Here is a 20,988-nt window from a genome sequence, read left to right on the forward strand (position 1 = left end):
AAGGACCTGAAGCTGCCTTTCCATCAGTTTTTATGATTAATGAACTTTTAATGTGGTCGAGAGGATGGTATATTGCTGTGCAAGCCGTCATGCTTTGTAGCACGCAGGAAGTTGCGAGATCACCTGGGTTAGTCTAGACTAGATGGACTTATGAGAGGTCAGTTCGTCTTGTTTTTTCATTGTGTTTTCAACCATTTTCTCCATTTTAATTGTATCACACCATCATTTGTCAGAAACATCTCAGGAAAGAAGAAGCAATTCTTGTAAGCAATTACTATAGATTCAATATCATTTAAACCAAATCCATTATGGTTTAACTGTTTTCGTCGGTCATAAACTTCTTTAGGTCAGTGTTAGTTCTTTTGAGAAGTTACAGCTTTCTTTAGTTTGCCAAACATGAGTAAAACCATTTTGAAAACTCAAAGAAACTGAAAAATTCGAGGCAAGAATCAGGGTGCTAATTACTGTTCACAGAACTTGCAAGACAAATGAGCAAAGATTCCTGAAAAAAAAAATGTCAGCGCCGCTGAGCATTATCTTCGTTTGCCGCCAAATCTGTTAAAGTAAGAGAATTTAAAAAGTCAGAAGTATTGAAACAAACGCTCAACAACGGCGTACACACGTCATTGTGTCGCCAGCCAAGCTTACAGTGTATCACCAGATCTCTCACAAACCTCCTTTCCGCAACTACGATTCCCTACAGTGGTTTTAATGACCACCAAGACAAAGCTCGTTAGAATGGCTCAGTCAAGCGTTGGTGTGCAAAGTGTGCTAATGTGGTGGCCTCAGTTGGGTCGAACTGAACCGCCCCAGTAGACCTTCGCTAGGCTCAGTATGTCCTGCCAAAGGTTGCTAAGTGTGAAAACCATCGATAGTTGGCTCTTGAAAAGTGAGTCAGAGCTCTAAGCTACAAATGGATAAATACGTCAATAAAACGGGGTCACTGACTTATCTTTTGTTGATGGAATGAAGTACCTTAAAGATATTCTCAGCTATCCAACATGAAAGATAAATCTTAGAACGAATCATCATTTTATGAAAACGATCTTGTTGCCCCTCCGGTCCAGAGGAGTTTGCACATCATGAAGGTATTGCATGGCAGTTTCGTTAAATTCAACAGTAAATGCAGCTCCCCTCCGTAAGTCTGGAATGGTTCCAGTGTGCTGATATATCTGGCTGAAATTTTTGCGGTGCAATTTGTTTTAAATTATTTGTCGTGATAAAAACATTTTCCATCTATATCCCACGCGGTTCTTCTATGGGTATTTCCAATTTTATGGTGAGAAATACGTTTTTAAGTTTGATTTGACGTGTCTCACGGCTAACCAGCCTCATTTTTGCTGAAGTCATCACTAATTATCGAGGTGACTACTAAGATCCCGCAGTTGTCTGCTCTCAAAAACTTTGCTTTTATTGGTACCATTTCTGATCTTTTGGCTTCATACGTTCATCGTCGCATCAGAAAACTCCAGGGTGTACTGCAGGAAAAGACAAAAAAAAAAAAAAGGGAACTACTTCTCTATATGTAAATGATACATGCTTCTTTGATGAAAAGTATTTTACATTAGGAAGAATATTAACTCCATTATTATTTCATGTGCATTATTAAAACTTGCCTTAACTGGCTCCGTGGCGAACTGACTATTGCCAAATACGTTCAACTATAATACATTTTGCGATCCTATCCCCCCCCCACCAAAAAAATGCAATTCCTCCAAATGGCGGATAACGATCCTTTGAGACTCATCATGCTTGTTACGGAGAACTTGGGGAAAAAATTAAAATCTGTTTTTTCTGCTCCGCTTTTTGTGAAAATGTCGGGGTTAAATACCGAAGGTTACTGCGGCTTATAACAGTGCATTCATTAACCGGTGAACAGCGTCAATATACACAAGATCCTGATATCAAGGTTACGTATTGGCTGTGATTTTCTCCAGTCTGAAATTCATATAATGACAGTGAAGGGCACTATAGGCTTTTTACTTGTTGATTGACATTGGGCAGCATTTGCATCGGTGCCCTCATCTTGGACTGCAATAGCTTTTGCGATGAAATATGCTAAAATTGTCGCTAAGTATCCAAATATTTCGCTCATTGCCCGCTCAAAGCAATACTCCCTTTGTATGCCTTTCATGCTGACTTACCCATTGCTGACAAATCTGGATCTTCTTTAATCTATAAAAATCCCGAGGATAAAAATGCAACGTTACACTAAACATTCACAGATCACAGGGTCCTTGTTTCCACACAAGATGTTTTGAAAAAACAAAGCTGCTCGCCCTGTCACATGTGTTGACGACATAACACGCAAACATTGCGAACTCTGAGGCTGCTACAGCGCTTGCCACAAGGGTGTTTTAGATAAGTGGAATGATTCCAGAATGAGTGATCCATGGAAGGCAGTTTTTATATTGTGTCTCCAACTTTCTTTCTTCGTTTGCTAATCTATCTTTATTCCTCTGCTACTTTCTACACTCGTGTTTTTGTTGAATAAACATGAGCCTTCTATTCTGAGCATTTTGACCTTGTTAATGATGATGATAGCGATAATAAATTGATCAAAATCAAGCTAACCACTCTCCTAGAGCAGCTGTAAATCAATAAAAACCAAAAAATGTCCGTAATGCGTACACACAGTCTAATGTATTTCTTTACTTCCAAAAATGAAGCTGTGTAAGCTAAGTTACCAGATTTACTTATTACGACTGAACTTGAATGACAAATGCTTCCTTAAAGACATCATAGTCACAAGAGCAAATTTCCTTTCATTTTCACCTTCCTTCAGACTTGGCGCCAGTTAGCTGACATGTCTGGCGAAAGGCGATGGAAACCACATACTCCAAAATAACTTCTCGATCCTCTTCCAGACTTGTGGTTGAGCCAATGGATCCAGCGCCCAAATAAACGTAAGCTGTGTTTAACAAAAAGATCAGCTTTAACGATTACTTCGGCAACCTCTGCCAACAGTTCTATTGTGGGATGGCTTTCATTTCATTCTCATAAAAACGTCAGCTCATTCTCCTTGATCATTCAAGGGCAACGGAGTGTTCCAATCAAAATGTTTGTCTTATGATTTCGGTATCAATAAGTTCGCTCTAACAGAAACATCAGATCCAATTTAGTCTCCTTGTGTTGGAATCCATAATCAGCTTAAAGACCCTGTTACTTATCAGCAAGTTTCATCTACAAAAGCCCAAGTGGTTCATGTTTAGTTTAACTTTTTTCCGTCGTTTCTCGTTCATTTTTAAGGTTTCCGAAGTCCAATTATTGTCTGATTGTTTAATATCGGACGTGGGAAAATCAAGCTGTTATTGACACCGCAATTAACGTTTAGCGATTTTTGTACTTGTAGAGATCTGGCCTAAATGATCTAATAAGACCATACTGCACATCTTCCCGGTTAGTTGTACCTAGTCCAGAGGCCCACATCAACCCTCTTATTCCCCCTGAACACCTTACCCTTGAGGCACAAGGAAGGCACCAGGCCTAAATCATCCAGGCAGAAAAATCATTTATGCAGCTGACATTTAACATTCTTGCAGTAATGCCTGTGTAAAGCGGGTCCTGATTAAATGGAAACTAAGGACTGGGTTTTTACGCTCCGTTTGACTGGACTTTTCGGCGCTCATTCGAGTCTGCATCGGGATCTGAGATTTTCTTCTTAATCGTTTCTTTCACTGCTATTGTCACTTCTTCGAACCTGGGGGTAAATGCGACAGCCATCTGTTTGTAGAGTTATAAAGATAGCTATGGGAATCGCGTCCTTACTGTTGCGAAAGAAAAAAAAATAATGTAGCAGAGTATTTCGGTAACTAAGCTCATTGCATCGGGGAAGGTTTGCTTATCTCTGGCTACCACTTCTGATTTGCCTCTGCATCTCTCTAATACATAAACAATGGTATAGTTATATTCTAGATTGAGTCGCTGGTTGCAAGAATGTTTACCTAAAGTATCAGCCATTTAAATTCCCTACTATTGTATAAAATGCAACGTGTCCCCAGATACTTGTTTTTCTATGCGTACCACGGATAGTCTACGGGTGATAAATTCCAAGTTTAGCTTCCACAAGATCTTAAAGGAAAAAACTCCGATCGACGTAATGCGATTAATATATTAAAATTACAATGTAATTACGTATCTACTGTGCTATTGCTATCAATAGCGGCAAGATAAGCAGTTTTAACAAATACCAGAAATGCAAAGGCACTGATAGTCCCATAACATGTATTCAACAAACACAGATTGCGGGAAATAATAATGTCTACTTATACTTACGAAACAAGCCGTAAAATAGAATGCCATTATATGCAAAAAATACATAGCTTTATTTATCAGAAACTGAGGGGTATCGTCGATGACACCGAATCCAGCAATCATTATCTCCTCTTCAACGACTTCACGAATCAGTTCCAGCGTTTCAGCAAAAGATGACTGTTTGCCTCAGAATCTTTCCTTGATCGTCGATTGTCATTACTATTGAGTCGATGAACCAGACTTATTAGTCACGGTTCCGGATTCTGACAGGGCTGTTCCATGGAGAGATTATCTTTTAGGATTTTAACATTCCGGTGCTCAGCAAGTTTTTTGTTTTTTTTGTGGGAGTGTGGTGGCGATGAGACTGCTAACCACCGTCCGTTTGCATGTCTGCATAACTGTGTAAAGGAATCGTGCAAATGTAATTGTGTATCAAAGTAAGCAAGGCATATTTCGTTTATAAATAAGGCCTTTTTAGTCCGTTATTTTTGGAAGCGTGACTGGTTAAGGGTACAGGTAAAGAGATTAAAAGGCACCATGAGAGGGCTAGTACAGGATATAACCAGAATCCTTGCTGTAATAATCAAATGCTTGATTTCCCTTTTGCAACTAGTCCCCTCGAGCCTTATCTCCCCCCACCGCCCCCCCTCCACGCCAAGGTGGCATCTCCCTCACTTTTCTACAGTTACCGTTTCAGTCATTGCTCCGCTGAGCTGAAAATTCCTCCCTCTTTAATGCGACCTTGTAACACCTGCCGGGCACCCTTTCCCCTGTTTATTCTGCGGGATTTACTGTGTGGGAATCTGTAATCCTGAGAAGGATCCGATTCATTGAATGGTTCTTTCCCTCTTCTGCCAAGCTTTGGCGTTCTTTTCCTTCTGTTTCTTCTTTATCCTTTAACTTTTCTTCTTGCTGATATCAATAGTAAAGACTGCTTGCAGGAGCTACAACGGAAATTTATCAAATGCATTTACCGAAGAAGGTGAGAAGAACTTGAAGAGGGAGATGAAAGATCGAAAAGGAGTGTCAAAGAAGAAAGAGGACAAAGACTGGAAGGGGGCGGGTGTAAATTTAAGGGCAAAGGGATTCTAAAATTTAGCAAGTTAGGAAAGGACGAATGGAAGAAGTTCAGACGTAGTCGTGTGTATATATATATATATTATACTGTGTGTGAATGGCAGATGAAATGGAAAACGAGACGGATGGATAAGAAAGAAAGGAAGGGCCGCAGAACGTTAGCAGGAGCATTGAATAAGAGTAGAATGGCAAGATTATTATTACTGTTCAGAAAAACTCATTTTAGATAGGTTTTCCTTAGACTGCCGGGAGTAAAATAAAATCAGAATAGGAAAACAAATTAACAATGCTGAATTAAGGCACTGACACTAACTTTAGAAAGAGTATTTTGTATGACCTGGCACCATGTAAGAACTGGCAAAAATACTGTTGGGCGTCTAAGACTCAAAGTGCACGCGAGAATCCACGGACTGGAATCCCGTGATAAGCATATGACCAGTGAGAACGCAGGCATTTACCTGATCAGTAGTGTGAGGAATATTGATGTGAAATAGAGTTTCGATGTCAAGTGAGTTGACTTCTTTTTAATCATCTATGTGTGTGCCTCTTCCCTTTTCGAAAAGGAGAAGCCTTACCGTCACTTTGGACTCTCTGTGACCTCTCTAAGACTTGAAAGAGAAGAGGAAAGGGGATGGATATTAGTGAATTCGGTTAACCTCGTCACCCGGTCCACTCCTGGAAGCGAGAGAGTCAGTCGTAGCCTCAGATACCCGTTGAGCTTCCCCACCCCGCCACCCTTCGCCCTCGCTCATCGGCTGCGCCCCCCACCACCAGCACCTTCCAGAGCAGCCGATTCCAGCACCGTCAGCGAGCGCCTCCATTCACAACGCAGCCTTCCAAGACATCATGACGAAACACCTAGCTTAGGTAAGGACAGCTGTACTGTAGTTGCCTGGAAGCTGTTTCTCATGGGCGGTCCAGACTGATTTTCCCATGGGTTCATCTTTCAAGATAGCTGATGCTTTAAATACAGGTTGAGTACGCAATCTCAAACGTTTCAATAAATCCTTATATATCGATGACAATAATTTCAAAGGCTTAATATGAAATTTCCCTGTTCCATCTTTAAAGATAGATGATGATTAGTATGGAAGTTAAAATTGAAGTTTCCCGTTTCATATCTTTAAAGATGGACAATTATTTTTCATTATAAGTTGAATACAACATTTCCTTATTTTCTCAAGGGTTTATGATGATTTATATGCAGTTTAAACCAGAAATCTTCTGTTTTTATGTCTAAAGATAAATGACGATTTTCTTGCAGATTGAACAACAATTTTCTCCTCTTCTGTTTCAAAATCATTAAGCTTAAATCGTTGTAGATGAAACCACTTTCTGAATGTATTTTCATATTCATCTAATTTGCTGCTTGAAAGTTTTACTTCTGTTCTATAGGAAGTTAGTACTATATTGCCACTGAAAAGATGAATGAGTGGGAAAAAGCTGCGAAATTTTAACGTTCAGATTTTATTACAATGTCGAAAACGCTTCCGGCTTCTTCGCAATCTCTTTGATGACAGCTTTGACGTCAGCAATAATTCTGTCAGGCCACGCAGGAATAGCCTGTACCCTATAGAAGGGAGGTCGAGATATCATTCTATTATACTTCTTTCGAGACCCAAACACGCTTGATACATTTGAGCGACTGAGATCTAGAAAATTACAGAACATGCAATGAAGCATTCTTTAGCATTATTCCCAAGTGACTTTATCTCCGACTTCTTTTGTTTGATAATTCACTTATTATTACGTTCCTGAACTAGAATCTAGCACCTGCAGCAAAAGACAAGTTCGTTTAGCAACCAGAAACGTTCATGTGGCATCAAAACTTCATCAGAGCTTGAAAATTAAGTTTTATCGTGTGTGTGTGTGTGTGTGTGTGAAAAAGCGCGGTTAAAAGTCACTAAGCTTTTCTCTGATCTCTCTTTCCTATTTATATTTCATGGTTTATTTGTAGTTTTTGTCTTTGCTCTTCTCTTTCAAGGCTTTTTTGTACACCTACTTACTGCCACAGTCTTCAGGGATGTGTTAGTGTCGTGGTATGCAACATGACCCAATTTACCAACATTCTTTGGAGGCTTGAATTTTAAGTCAGTGGCCCCTTTGGTGTGCTTGTTCCATGTGAATAGGTTTCATCTACTGAAATAATAATAATAATAATAATAATAATAATAATAATAATAATAATAATAATAATAATAATAATAATAATAATAATAATAATAATAATAATATATTCACTTTTCCACTGAGTTATAGGTAAAGTTTATACAGACATTTGTTTTAACAGACAGGTATAAACTCTGCCATTTTCTACATTTGTTTTCTGACAAAACAGAAAATACGTTTTCAGGCATTTTCTTCAAACGTTTCACGAAGAGACTTCTGTGAAATCAGTATTAACACAATTTTTACGTTTACCTGAAAGAATTCCAAAAACTGAGTTCTAAAATTGCTATACAGCAGTTCCTTCAATAGAAATTCATAATGTGAGTTATCACCAAATGTTTTGCAAGTCTCTTCAATAAAATTCCAAAAATTTAGTCATAAACAAGATTTCTGTAAGAGGTTATTGAGTCAAATTCCAAAATTTCAGTTTTCAATCAACATATTAGAAGGGTTTCCTTAACAAAACCCAAAAACAATTTTCAAGCACTTGTTGACAGTAGTTCTCGAACAGGACTCCAGAGATTTAGTTGTCAACAAAATTTCTTTATCTTTCCTGAAATGCCTCAGGGGCTGATGAGCTGGTGAGTCTCATGCCATTTCATCAACCCAGGCCTGAGAAAAACAAGAGAAATCCAAAGGGAAGAGGTAGAGAGAGCCTAACCCTAACCATGGTGTAACCTGACAGGCTTGTCTTTGATATGAAGGAAGGTTGTGAAAGTCAGATTTTGCCATCAGATTCATTGCTTTTCATCTGAAATAAAATTGCGGCAAAGAGCCAAACAGGACATCTTCCCAAAACAAGCCACATCACATGACTTATTGACGAGGAAAACGAAATCCAGCAATGTGAACAGTTTTGCACAGATGAAAAAGATCCCAGGGCACTGTCGCAGTCAGTTTAAAATAACTATGATTGAACATAAGATCAATAACACGTAGTTTTTTTTAATGTATCAAGAACAGTACGCGGCCGTACTTTGTCAAAAACAAATATTTTCACTTTGCAGTTTGCATCGGGTTTGAAACAGAAAGAAAAAGTGGTGACTTTAGCATCTCACTTATTCTTAATGTCAAATTATCAAAGTAAATCCAGCCATGGGATATATCTGGATAAAGATATGAATCTTTATCTTTAAAGGCAAGAGGCGGATTCAGAGATACTATTATAGGCTGATTTTTGTCTGTTTCAGACGTATGGGGTTTCATGTCTTTATCTTGTCACACGGCAGCCTGTGAATGGCATGGTGCAAGGAAGGCCAAGAAAAATTCGTCTTAAGTTTCGCAACCTTCGGTAGAAAACAGCACTTTTGATTGTCTTTCAATGTTTAATTTAAAAGAGAGGGCAAAGAGAGAAAGCAAACATTTTCAGTCTGAAGTAGCATCGAGAAGATTTGCAAAGACTGCAAGTGTTGTTTTGTGGCTCCAATTAGCAAAAAGCACCCGTGAATAAGATACCCCAAGAATCAAGGTAGTTCCCAGGTGACACATTATAATCTGTTACCTGTGAGGGTACTGGAACAATATCAAATCAAGAGAAATTCTGATGTTTCCAAAAAATAATCGATGGAATAGAGTTGATAAAACCAAGAAGTCAAATTAATCTTTGTATCATCTTTCTCACGCAAAGTCGCATTCCTGAAAGTTATGGTGCATTAATAACCAGAGAAAAAATTTTCCCTGTTACATTTATTATAGCAACGGGACCCACAGTTTATAGTGGAATCCGAGCCACATTATAACGAGAAATGAATTTCTATCACCAGAAGTAAATTTCTCTAATTCTTCATTGGCCGGTCAGAGAATCTAACGCTACCAACCCGTCTAATGAGGAACTACCATCTGGTCTCTAGCGAAGGAGAGTTCCTCATTGGACGAGTGCGTATCGTTCTCAGCTAGGACTCTGCTGGTCCCGCGTTCGATTCTCCGACCGGCCAATGAAGAATTAGAGGAATTTATTTCTGGTGATAGAAATTCATTTCTTGTCATAATGTGGTTCGGATTCCACAATAAGCTATACAGTAGGTCCCGTTGCTAGGTAACCAATTGGTTCTTAGCCACGTAAAATAAATCTAATCCATCTGGCCAGCCCTCTCTAGGAGAGCTGTTAATCAGCTCAGTGGTCGGATTAAACTAAGGTACACTTAACTTTTCTAGCGAGGGAGCCTTACAAAGGTCGAACAAAGATGACAGTTGTGATATATCCAGGTTGAACGCAGCTGCCTCTACTTCATCAGTCGACGACGCTCTTTATTCGAACAGTTCACGCTTGAATGGAATTCATTAATATTCACACTCTGAGTATTTCATTTACATCATGCTCTGCTCAAGCTATACATGATTTCGAATGCAGAAAGAAGGCCGGTGACTAGAAACTAGGGAAGATGTTGTAACTACGGAGAAACGGACTAAATTATTCTCGCCAGCTTTGAGCTTCAGGAAGACAGCTCCCACACAAAGAGAGATGGAAGACAGATCCAAGATGTTATACAATACAGTTCTAGGTCTCAAATAATGGCGAAGGAAAACAGGCAACATCAGCGGCTTGATTGGAGAGTGGCGTGTTTTCATGACAGATGACCTACTGAAAAGTGGAAAAATACAGGAGGAACCGAAGGAGCATTACTAACCGCGGGAGAAACATGGCAGTCAGGTAAAAAGAACCTTGGCAATGAACCTGGGCTCAGACTCGTGCAAACTGACTTGGTTAACCTTAAGGATTCTATATAACAGACCACTTCGAAGAGCTCCGCCCCGCTTCGTAGTAAAACTCTTCGCTTCATTCACATTTTCTTGCGTTAGACCCTCTTCTTATAACTCTTATTAGATGGATAAACTTTGTGTTTATATCAATTTATTGTATAAATATGTTTTCATGGCACTCTTCAAAGACGGAACGATAAAAATACTTTTATGAGAAAAGTTTTACTTGAAAATTATGTCAATTTACCGTCTAACTTTTTCCTCCCTCCAGCCACTGTCTAATGATATATAATAGCTCCTCTCTCCCATTTTCCTGCTCAGACATTTTTATTTTATTTACCCAGTAAAATTTATATGAATAAATTCGTTATCGTTCACGAATATTTTGCATTCCACGATGAAAGGTTTATGAATTGCCAAGATCTGTATTTTGACCTGTTTCATTTAACTTCCAAGGCGATGAATGATTCTTGAAAAGGAATTTGGGATTTACCGTACGAATTGATATTTGAAGGAAACGATCTGTGGGCGTTTGTTGCTGTCGAATGATCAAGAAGCGCTCATGACACAGGTGATGATGATTGATTGGCCGAATATGAAGGTCACACATTTCCAAAACTGTTGGGGAGAGGTGTCACTGTTACTTTGATTTTTATATCCGGCCAGGACCAGTTTCCACGCTGTGACAAGAACGTCTTTAAAACGACCCCGTAAACATTTCTGTTTTCACAGTGGTTCTCCTGCTGCGGTCTGGGTTAGAGGCTATCGGCCCGTCGCGTCGGGAGAACAGATCTTGAACTGAACCCGTACAGCCGAGCAAGGCTTCAGTATCGGCCTTGCAGCCGAGGGGCCTTTTCATTCAGAGGGTACGGTTCACTTTCTAACCGCCTTAAATGTGGCGCACCACGCCTACGTAGTAAATGAGCGTCGTTGTCTGCCAAACCAGGCGGCAGTTCGAAACCCATTGGTGGTACTTTTCTGTTAAAATTTCCCTTTGGCGTAAGTTGTTCCTGAGGATATTATACGACATTTGTGGCTTGATATTTGTAAATATAAAAATGTCACGGTGCATGTGACAAAAATTCATAAACATTCATACACACATATATATATATAGTATATGTATATATATGTATATATATATATATATATATATATATATATATATATATATATATATATATATATATATATATATATATATATATATATATATATATATGTGTGTGTGTGTGTGTGTGTGTGTGTGTGTGTGTGTGTGTGTGTGTGTATGTATGTGTGTCAGATATTAAGCCCTTAATATCGGATTAACTTTACCTCTGTATCATTCCCAAAAGGTACAGGTTCAAATCCCGTCGGGGACAAATGCACTTCTCAAATATAATTTCCTTTAGGTGTAAGTTGTTCCCAAGATAAAGCGAATTTGATATCAAGGGATATGTTCTCTAATTATTCGAAGATTATAAAAGAATTCAGTTGTGATCAGTGACAAAACTATCGGACAAAATTTGTTTGTAATGTGAAGGTGGGTGTTTGTGCGTATGTATGCTCAGCAGTAACGTTTCTTTTTAATATGGGAAGGGTTCAGAAAAAAATGGATAAAAGTTGCAGCAGCCAAGAGCAGAACAGGTCAGAACACCTACCTATCGCTTCATTTGCCCAACACACAACACTAATCTGTGATCCTTGGATGCACTACGGCATTCACCCATCGCCTATCCTTGATATTAGGACCCTGCCATACCATCTAACCATTACTTTCTAGGATTCCTGCTTTCTCCTCAGGCTTCTGAATTACACCATCTTTCGCCAGAATATCGTCCTCCATTTTATTAAACTAATGAAAGCTTGAAACCCTGATTCTTCTGGTTGAAACTTTTGAGAAGTGACTTGAAGGTTAAGGGAAGCAAGGAAACGTACTAAGACTGGAAGTTGTTGTTTTTCATAGGCAACTCATCGGAATATAATGCCAGGTAGTAAGATGAGAGCACACTTGAGTCACGGAACAAATAAAGTAATAAGGCAGCAGTTGTTCACCAAAATGTATGGAAGAAAAGAAGGTGCTTAGAGAAGCAAAAGTTGAAATAAAAGAACAGAATGTTGAGACAATTTTTCTTTGCGCCAGTTAATCGTTGACGGTGAATGCATATGAGAGAAAGAACGCGAAAGATACTGCGATGAAACGCCTCGGTAGCATATGTGAAGTGAGAAGGGCTGAAAAGCTGAGAAATGCGGATATCCGACGAGGAGGGAAAGTGTGAATCAGTGTGTCAGGAGGTTTAGCGACGCGGTGAGAGTACAGTAGACCCACCAGGCGATAGGCTGGCGAAATGGGCAAAGTTCGAAAATGACGAGAGGATGGGAGTGAGAAAGTGATAGTTAGGCAGGGTTGAGGCTGTGTATGTTTGGAAGCCTATCATGTCCAGCAGTAAACGCAACAGTGAATACAAGATGCAGGTCAGTATTACTGTGTCATGTATGGGGGACGACGCACAGCCCATGGCAATTTGTTTAGTTGGCGAATCAACCGATCCTGTGGAAGTTTTCTGCACCAGGCAGCTGTTTCAATCTAAGACTCATTAGTGAGAGGATGAACGTAGCAGGTAATATCGTCTTGAATATCAGTGGATCCGCCAGCAATTAAGGGAAACTTTTTACTGCAAAATACCTTCGTGCATGCATATGTGTGTTTCTGTGTGTGCATGAGAGAGTGAGAGAGAGAGAAAGAGTATTGTGCAGGGGGGCAAGTTCAGAATTCCGAGTAATTCCCAAATCGGGTCTCAAGACTAAGCACAGCAATTAGAGTGAAACAAGTATATATAGTGTTCAGAGGGATGAAGTAAAGGGGGAGAAAGAGAGATAGCGAGAGGGGGATTCAACAGAGAGAAAGAGATGGTAAAATGAAAATGAAAGATGAGAGGAAAGCATTCCCGAAAAACAGCAGCCGCACAGAGAAACGCTGATCTGGTTTACAGAGCGAGTGGCTGGGAGAGGATAAGTCAGTGGGCTGCCATTGCGCACTGGTAACTGACGTCAATGTTATGTAGAAATAAGAGTACTATTGTGAAATGTAATGGGTACATCACAAACATATGCAAGAGAGAGAGAAAGAGAGTGAGAGAGAGAGAGAGAGAGAGAGAGAGAGTGAGAGCTGGGGAGAGCTGGTGTGAGATATGCCAGGGTCGGTGGCTATTGATTTCGCTGCCTCCGCTCTCGGCCTGCGGGGAAAGGCAGGGTGAAAGGTCCAATGCTTTTTCCACGGAGTTTCGGAAATGAACGCTCACTAGCTACACAAAATATGCTTCATATTCACGACTCTTGTTGCTTTTGTTTGTCCAAATTGCTCGGTATGGAACTGCGGTCTTGTAGCGTGAATCTGGCACAATGCAATTCTTAGGGTCGATACAGAATTCCTCACAGATTCGTGAGGGAAGAAGAACGAAAAGCGCCTTGTGTCTTCTTCTGGGAAAAACATCCGATGGGAAATTTATTTCAACTTGTCTAAGCAAGGTAAAAATGTCTGCGAGGCAGCGAAATGGGGAGATCTCGGAACTGCTCGCCTTTCACCCTAGACATATTTCTAGCACGTATCAGTTGGTTTTCGGAACTCTCTCTCTCTCTCTCTCTCTCTCTCTCTCTCTCTCTCTCTCTCTCTCTCTCTCTCTCTCTCTCTCTCTCTTTCTCTATTGATTTTGTGTACACACACACACACACATATATATATATATATATATATATATATATATATATATATATATATATATATATATATATATATATATATATATATATACATATATATATATATATATATATATATATATATATATATATATATATATACATATATATATATATATATATATATATATATATATTTCATATATGGATATATACTTATCGTAAACTTATATATATATTTCATTGGTATAGACTTATCGTAAACTTAAGAAATTGGTCTACTACTTTTTGAATAATGAACATCATTATTTCAAAGTGCGCGGCACACACAAACACACATTCCTTACATACATACATAAATACTCGTACATGCACTAGAAAGGTGCCACCATGTAAACGTTTCATGCAAAATTTAACCTAAGTAGAAAATACGTTCACATTTAGGTTTATTGATTTATTGATTTCGCGTTAGGAATGCCAAGGTTATCGACGCGGGAAAATAATAGCCTTGCGATAAATTTATCCCAGGCAACGCCAAATCGAACACTGTCTTCTTAGTTATATCATCTGGCCTTCATACTCTTCTCTTATTCCCCACATTCATATTGCTCATTGATTAATATTTTTTCCATTTAGTGTTCTCTTTTATTCATGTTTTTTACACCTACTACCATCCTAAATACCTGAAATACATTCGAATAATAATAATAATAATAATGATAATAATAATAATAATAATAATAATAATAATAATAATAATAATAATAATAATAATAATAATAATAATAAAATCATCTGTCGAAGGAATTATGCTCCCCCCAAAAATAGCACCATGGTAGTACCATCGTAGTGGCTATGACTAATTGTCAGAACCTATTGGAAACAATAATAAATAATCCTCATAGCCGAGTTCACACGATCAGTATTTCCGCGAGTGTCATTCCGACTGACCGTGTGAACAGCGGAATGATGGAATGTCAGTCACGAAAACCGTGAACGATGGATTTCAAAATATCCTACAATCCGTCAGTCAGGCGCATCATTCTTGTGGGCGGAGCTTATGGATTGAGTGAAAGACTGATCGTGTGTTGCCTTGACTGTCAGTCGTGTCAGCGCTCTCGCGTTTTCCGCGGACTGCACATAATTAACTGCGAGAACCTCCGAGATGGCAAAAACACTTTCTGAAAATAGCGGCAACAGCACAGCTTTGCTGCAGCATTTCATTGATACGTATAAGGATATGCCTGAAGTTTGGGACATACGCAATGCAAATTATATGAGGAAAGGTAAAAGAAATGCTACCTATGAGAAACTTCTAGAAATTTTCACGCTACTGAAAAAAGACGATGTTAAGAGGAAATTGAACTCTTATGAGAGGTCATTTCAGAGCTAAAGAAAATTCAAGCCTCTGAGTAAAAGAAATGGCGCTAGTATTGAGAATATTTATGAACCTTCTTCGTGGGTTTTCCATGAATTGCTTTTTCTAAAGGACACGGAAAAACCTACAAAGAGCCGAAGCAAAATGGAGGCTACACCAGCAGTAGGACTTGCAGTATACGTAATGAATTACAAGGTAGGTCATTACGTATACTGCATAAAAATCATTAGCTAAATATAGTAGTAGTAGATTTACAGAATATGGTAGGATAAAAATCAATAAATAGGCAAACAGATTCCAGAAAAGATTACTCAAAGCAGTTCACTAGGTCTAGGTTTTTTCGTTGTTATGGAACTTTCTTCATTCATTCGAAAGTAATGATAAAAGTCATTCATGTCGTTAATCTTATTTCATTCAAGAGGTTTAAATGAGTGAAGGCACTGCGTTTCATTATTCAGTCTTTCACTCATCGCTTACGGTTACGACTTGGGTTTAAGGAAAATGCCAGCATTATGGCAACACTCGCTTTCGCCCTGTTGCTCATCCCAGTCCAGCCGTCACGCGCTGTGTCGCCACCAGTGTTGACTGATGGTAGGAATGACATTCCACAATGATTGCGTGTTCTCATGAAAGACATTCTGCAAATAATGTCAATCCCATGAATAACATTCACGAAAGATCATGTGAGCTCCGCTTATTTCTCTTAGGGGTGGAGCAGGGCTGACTACCATTGACTGAGAGAAAAGCAACTAAAGCTGTTAAATGGTTTTGCTTTTTCTTAATGGTTCTTAGAAACACGCGAACACAAAATGCAGACGGTGACAGCCTCAATTTGTGTTGCCCTTTCTGGAAACAGGATTTTTTGATCGTCCGAAAAATCTCACCATGTCCATGAACGTGGTAGACTTTAAAGCTCGTTGAAGGTGAGGCTACCATAAAACGGACATGTCTGGGGACCACGACTCAAAGACATTACAAACAGGAAAAGAAACAGGCACTCGAGTAAACTCAAACTTGATATGTTTTGTCAGAATGCCAATTGATGGCTCTGCTGTTCTCGTGTGCTTGATGAAGTCACCGATTATAGAATTCTCCGTAGCGGGTGGTGCCGTCACTGCACCTCATGCGGTGCACTGTAGGCATTACTTAAGGTTCTATGCAGCGTCCCCTCGGCCCTTAGCTGCAACCCCTTTCATTCCTTTTACTGTACCTCCGTTCATAATCTCTTTCTTCCATCTTAATTTCCACCCTCTCCTAACAATTGATTCATGGTGCAACCGAGAGGTTTTCCTCCTGTTACACTTTTCAAACCTTTTTACTGTCAATTTCCGTTTCAGCGCTGAATGACCTCGTAGGTCCCAGCACTTGGCCTTTGGCCTAAATTTCATATTCTATCCAGCCAGTTTTACCACATTTCAACACCACTGATTTCCAGGCACGCCTAAATTTTATATGTATTAGACCATCGGTAAAATCTAACGTATATAAAGCCATATTGCTTTCCTTTACCGTCTAAAGATTATTTCCCTTAAGTAAACAAATGTTAACAGGAAAACCTAAATGTTTATCATTATATGGGTCTCTTTGACATGCTACAGCATTCAGTGATAATGAGACAATCATATAGATCTAAACATTAAATGCAATTACACTATCACTTGCAAATAACCTTTTTGCATTTATTAAAGCAATGTCAAATAGATTTGAATTACCTTAATTATAGATGGAAACCTACAGCTGTCACTGTTATCGTCTGCATTCTTTGTGTCAATCAAAGCATCACTCCTCGATCAACTGTTACTGCTTTATAATTTGGTGCATAAACAACCATTCTTTGATGGTTCTTTATTCAGCCATCTTTATATAAAAATATATATGTGCCCAAATGACCAAAAATATAGGTAAATGAATCAAGTAATATAAGAAATAACATATCTGACCACAATGAACCCCTAAAAAGAGTGTGGACTTTTTTTTTCCACATTGGTGTGGCAGACCGTGAAATGAAGACGCCACTTCTGCGCACGATCATGTTGTGCATGAAAAACTTCTACACCGGAGGCCGCACTTGTACGTTTCGGCAACACTGTATTCGACTATAGAACTGGAGGGAAATTCAGTTTGGTAACTGAAAGGTAGAAATGTGGCCTCCGGTGTGGAAGTTTTGATGCAGAAGATAATCTGGTGCAGAAGTGGCGTCTTCATTTTACTGTCTGCCACACCAAGTGTGGAAAAATGTCCACACTCTTTTCAGGGGTTTATTGTGGTCAAATATATCATCTTATCTCATGTGATTCAGTAACCTATATTCTTGGTCATTTGCATATTTATATATATGTTCGTATAATAACAAATTAATAAAGAACCATCAAAGAATGGTTGTTTACGCGCCAACTTACGAAGCAGTAGAAGTTGATCGAGAGATGTCTTGAGTGATACATAGAATGCAGACTATAACAGAGTGATAGCTTTATGTTTCCGTCTAATTAAGGTAACTTAAACCTATTTAGAAATATTTTAATAAATGTAAAAAGTGATTGTGATTAACTTGATATGAGAAGTTCTTTGCAAAGTGATATTGTAAATGCATTTAATATTTAGATCTATATAATAGTCCCGTTGTCACTATCAATTAATTCTGTGGCGTGTCAAGAGACCCATATAGTGATAAACATTCAAATTTTCCTGTTAACATACGTTTACGGGAAATGATTTTTATACAGTAAGGGGAGAGCATATATTTTTTATATTTACGTTGAATTTTACCGATAGTCGAATGAATATAAAATTTAGGGGACGTGGAAGTAAGTGGTGTGGAAATGTGACACCACAGTTAAACCGACCCGTTGTTGCGTGGTCATATCACATTCTTTCGTTACTCTTGTATCAAACGCCAAGAACAGCCCTGCTTTCACCGACTTTTGAATAAGAAGACGGGTGATACTTTATCTCTCTTTTACGTTTAGAACACCAACATCACTTGCAGTTCTTTGACGTTTAGAACACTAACACCACTTGCTGTTCTTTACGTTTAGAAGGCTAACGTCGCTTGCAGCTCTTTTTACGTTTAGAACGCTAACATCTCTTGCAGTTAAGTGAAATATTCAATTCATAAGGAAACCATGCTATTACGCTAAAAAGGCATTTTGCAACCAAGTTTGCTGTCAGCGGTGGGCAATTTCAATTTTTGTCATTACAGTATACAGTCTTGTAGTTACAAAGAGGCTGGATATCAAACCATAGTGTCTGAGACTATAGCATCAGGAATCAATGCAGATTTCCTTCGCGAGACAGGTCTATTTGTGCTTTGCACCACCAATGGACTAACTTCTAAAAACGATTCGTTGATTCGGAATCTTACCAGGAGCACGTAACACAAAAATGATAAAACAGATTAAGCACTCACAGCCAGTTCTTTAAAGGCATACGGGACTTGGATATTTCTTCACCAAGAGAAGCATTAGGCCTTGGTCTAATAGCTATGGCTAAATGCTACCACCACAACCAGCAGTTGCTGCAAAGCGCCGCCAGGTGAAGCAAGATCAGCGTGAAAGCATTTAGGGTCATATTTATGTATTTATTTTACAAAGTCATTTTGTAAACATTATAAGGCGGTTAAATTACAAATGTGATTATATACTAGCGATATTGAAAAAGTTTACTTGCCTGTATCTGGAAAGAGAGATACGGGGAACTTCTCTGCAAATGAAAAAACTCCAGTCAGGTCAGAGGAATGTTGAATTCCAAGTCTCCTTCAAATCGAAACCTCATAGACTGACCCTGAAACGCCTAAGGATTTTCATAGTGAGACGGTAGACATGGGTCTATCTGGAGCATTTTATCTGTTTTCGTATATTCATTGACATTAAACAACGAAAGCGATTAAGTGAAAATTTTACCAAACTGAATAACTTATACGAAATTTCCAGACCTAGCCTATATGGATAGTCTAAGGATGTGATGATGGTTTATGAAAATTTGGCTATGAAGCAAAGCACTTTAGCCTTTCAACGCTTAAGACAGTGAAAAGAGGGGGTTAGAGTGGTTGGATAGCAAGATGGAAGAAAGGAATTGGGAACGGAGATAAAGGTCATAAAAGCAGGTATAGACAAGGGCAGAAGGGATATTGCAAACAACTTCTAGTAACGCCTACAGTGCACAACGTGAGGTGCACTGACTTCATGGCTCCCCTTCGTGATTACGAAGGGTGTGCTTGTGTCTTTTATGTACCCCGAGTGCGTGCGGATGTGGTAAGTTTTTGTTGGATTAATGATCATGAAACGTACGTACACATGGCAGTTGTCAAAGACAGTTATTATATTGCCAACTTCGATCTTTTGCATAAATAAAAGTGAACTACTGTCAATAACGTTGTCATTACTTTCACTGGATTTATTTGTTGTTTAGTATTATGTTCGCTGCCTTCTGCATATCAGATCCGTGTTATGTAACTGATTTTTTTACAAGTATTTAACTCGTTTAATTATTCTGTTAATAGGAATACTCGGTAGTGTCGCTTATCTCATTGGGATGTCCTTTGGCTGATGAAATTTGACCATTCTAGCGTGGATGCATCTTCGGATCATTTCATATACCGCTCAGTTCGGGTGTTACTGTTTTTCTGATTTCGGAACGTTCGTAATTAATGTGTCCATATTGTGCAGTTTGATTGTAAACAATAAATAGATTACGTGCGGCGTTTGCTTTACATGCTGGGCATATGAAAGTACGAGTTCATAGTATCATACAGTATTATCGATTCCCAGGATGTGGGAAGCCTTCATTCGAGCAGTTATCTAGCATTATTTTTTTTTTTAATTAGTTCTTCAGGGCGCCAATCGAGGCTGATACTAGGCTCATGTTTTGACCATTGTTAATTAGCATCTTTCGTATCTTGCTTGTAACATCTTGGAGTACGATTACATGGGGATATAATATGATAATATTTTTTTTAGATATTACTGGCTATATCCTGAATATATCACGACATTAGACAAATAATACTGTAACTCAGTCAGTTTTAATGTGCTCTATTTCTTTTAGCACATTTCAATCTTTAAGCGGTGTCACATGAGTGCGTTTTCCGTTACAATTTAGCATATGCCGCCAAACTTTGTACTAAGTACCAAATATAATTTTTGTAATGCCTGTGCGCTCGAAGCTGTGAATGTTTGTTACAATGATGACACGCAAGCGCTAACCTAATTTTTGTCACCAATTTAAACTAATTTGCGATGCTATTTCATGCAAAAAAAAAAAAAAAAAACAATCAATTATTGGCTAGCCTACTCGGCCAAAGTCTGGCGGCTAGATGTTAATGGTGTGCTGGTAAGCCTGCTCTGTGACATCGCCTTTAGTTTCGTTTGGAACCTCACATAATCAGCTGTTAGCATTTTCCACATAAGGTGGACGGATTATAGGTTGACAGAAGTGACTTTGCATGTCAGCCATCTCGCCTTCCCAATAAGCAAGTTTCAACAGTGGATAATCTACTACAACAGACCTATATGTTTTTTTTTTTTTTTTCTGGTGAAAATGCACTCGGTAATCGGCAGATTGCGGGTGATTGGTTGAATGTAACATGTACGAATAGCATCGTTATATCTCATAAAATTACTTGGTGTCCCGAATCTTGATAACCCAGTTTGCTTTTTCAAATACGTTTGTCCATTAATAAAGCTACCGAGCTGAGAGGCTATGAAGTGTTTTCGAAAGTCTTACAGCAAATA

General features: G+C 38.8%; 1 protein-coding gene across 14 annotated transcripts in view; it reads left to right on the top strand.

The window, feature by feature from the left end:
- Window positions 1-20,988, top strand: part of LOC136825251 (suppressor of lurcher protein 1-like) — a 192,795-nt gene that overhangs the window by 63,877 nt on the left and 107,930 nt on the right. For 11 of the 14 annotated variants that reach the window (XM_067081299.1, XM_067081302.1, XM_067081306.1 and 8 more), the window contains exon 2: window positions 5,895-6,198. The exons of the other annotated variants lie outside the window; for them this stretch is intronic. The gene's annotated coding sequence lies outside the window, so the exon portion shown is untranslated. The remainder of the gene's footprint in view (window positions 1-5,894; window positions 6,199-20,988) is intronic. 14 annotated transcript variants of the gene reach the window in all.

This window comes from Macrobrachium rosenbergii, chromosome 37 (assembly GCF_040412425.1).
Source record: "Macrobrachium rosenbergii isolate ZJJX-2024 chromosome 37, ASM4041242v1, whole genome shotgun sequence".
NCBI classification, from domain to species: domain Eukaryota; kingdom Metazoa; phylum Arthropoda; class Malacostraca; order Decapoda; family Palaemonidae; genus Macrobrachium; species Macrobrachium rosenbergii.